Raw genomic sequence first — 2,493 nt, 5'->3', positions numbered from 1 at the left:
ACCAACCGGGACCAATGCCCCCCCCTTTAGTCTCGGTTGGTGCCACCAACCGGGACCAAAGGCCCCTGTGCTGCCCGCATCGGGGCCAAAGTTTAGTCCCACCTCGCTAGTTGAGAGGGGAGCGCAGTGGTTTATAAGCCCCATTGCCGCACCCCTCTTGAACTCCTCTCTACTGCAGGCTTATGGGCCTACTTGCTACTGCTTTGCCTGATGGGCCTTCTGGGCTTTCTGCGGGCCTGAATCCCGGCCCAAAGTAGGGATTCAAGTCGTATTCAGGCCGTGGGGGCCCAGTAGGGGGCACTTTTTTTTGTTTTTTTGTTTTCTTTACTTATTGTTGCTATTTTTATTTTTTTCCATTTTTTTGTTTTGTTTTCTGCATTATTTACTTTCTTTTGTTTTTTGCTTTATTTTTTAATTCTTTTTGCTTTTAGTTTTAGGAAAATTATAAACTTTCTGTTAGTGCCATTACTTTTCAAATTTGAAAACACTTTTTTTGTTTTCTTTCTTGCTTTATTTATTTTATTTTGTTTCTACTTACAACAAAATACTTATTGTTGTTTTTTTGTTTTGTTTTCTGCATTATTTATTTTCTTTTGTTTTTTGCTTTATTTTTTAATTCTTTTTGCTTTTAGTTTTAGGAAAATTATAAATTTCCACTTTTTTGTTTTTTGTTTTCTTTCTTGCTTTATTTATTTTATTTTGTTTCTACTTACAACAAAATACTTATTGTTGCTATTTTTAATTATTACGAGGGCCGAACCATAAGACATTAAAACATTTCAATTGAACTCTGAAAAAGTTGAAAGTTGGCATGGTATCATAAATTGACCCACACATAGCATGTGCATGTACAAAACGAACAATGGTATCATACTCGTCAGTTACAAAGTTGGCATGGTATCATCATAATAGTTGCGGGATAAAGTCTTCACTTTTTCTTCGCTTGTGTCATTTGCTTATTGCGCCGTAACCATGGATAATATTCATCGTTTATCAGGATGCTGGGGTCAGCCTTGACTTTAAAGGGAGGAATTTCATGAAACTTTTCATAATCTTCAGACATGTCTGTCTTGTCCTCCACTCCCACGATGTCCCTTTTTCCTGAAAGAACTATGTGGCGCTTTGGCTCATCGTATGATGTATTTGCTTCCTTATCTTTTCTCTTTCTCGGTCTGCTGGACATGTCCTTCACATAGATAACCTGTGCCACATCATTTGCTAGGATGAACGGTTCGTCAGTGTACCCAAGATTTTTCAGATCCACTGTTGTCACTCCGTACTGTGGGTCTACCTGTACCCCGCCTCCTGATAGATTGACCCATTTGCACTTAAACAAAGGGACCTTAAAATCATGTCCGTAGTCAAGTTCCCATATGTCCACTATGTAACCATAATATGTGTCCTTTCCCCTCTCGGTTGTTGCATCAAAGCAGACACCGCTGTTTTGGTTGGTGCGCTTTTGATCTTGGTCAATCGTGTAAAATGTATTCCCATTTATCTCGTATCCTTTCCAAATCAATACAGTCAAAGATGGTCCCCTGGATAACAAGTACAGCTCATCACAAACAGTGTTGTCACCTCTGATACGTGCTTCCAACCAACTGCTGAAAGTCCTGCTGTGTTCACATGTAATCCAGTCATCGCACTGCTCCGGGTGTTTGAAGCGCAGACTGTTCTTGTGTTCACCGACATATGGGGTCACCAAGGTAGAGTTTTGTAGAACTGTGTAGTGGGCTTGAGACCAAGAATATCCGTCCCTGCATATTATTGAGTCCTTTCCAAGCGTGCCTTTTCCAGTCAGTCTCCCCTCATACTGCGATTTAGGGAGACCTATCTTCTTAAGGCCAGGAATGAAGTGAACACAAAACCCGATGACATCCTCTGTTTGATGGCCCATGGAGATGCTTCCTTCTGGCCTAGCGCGGTTACAGACATATTTCTTTAGGACTCCCATGAACCTCTCAAAGGGGTACATATTGTGTAGAAATACGGGGCCCAGAATGACAATCTCGTCAACTAGATGAACTAGGACGTGCGTCATGATATTGAAGAAGGATGGTGGGAACACCAGCTCGAAACTGACAAGACATTGCACCACATCACTCCTTAGCCTTGGTATGATTTCTGGATCGATCACCTTCTGAGATATTGCATTGAGGAATGCACATAGCTTCACAATGGCTAATCGGACGTTTTCCGATAGAAGCCCCCTCAATGCAACCGGAAGCAGTTGCGTCATAATCACGTGGCAGTCATGAGACTTTAGGTTCTGAAACTTTTTCTCTGCCATATTTATTATTCCTTTTATATTCGACGAGAAGCCAGTCGGGACCTACAAACTAAGCAGGCATTCAAAGAAGATTTCCTTCTCTTCTTTGGTAAGAGCATAGCTGGCAGGACCTTCATACTGCTTTGGAGGCATGCCGTCTTTTTCGTGCAAACGTTGCATGTCCTCCCGTGCCTCAGCTGTATCTTTTGTCTTCCCATACACGC

This window comes from Triticum dicoccoides, chromosome 7B, assembly GCF_002162155.2.
Source record: "Triticum dicoccoides isolate Atlit2015 ecotype Zavitan chromosome 7B, WEW_v2.0, whole genome shotgun sequence".
NCBI classification, from domain to species: domain Eukaryota; kingdom Viridiplantae; phylum Streptophyta; class Magnoliopsida; order Poales; family Poaceae; genus Triticum; species Triticum dicoccoides.
Note: the sequence above shows the minus strand (reverse complement) of the source record.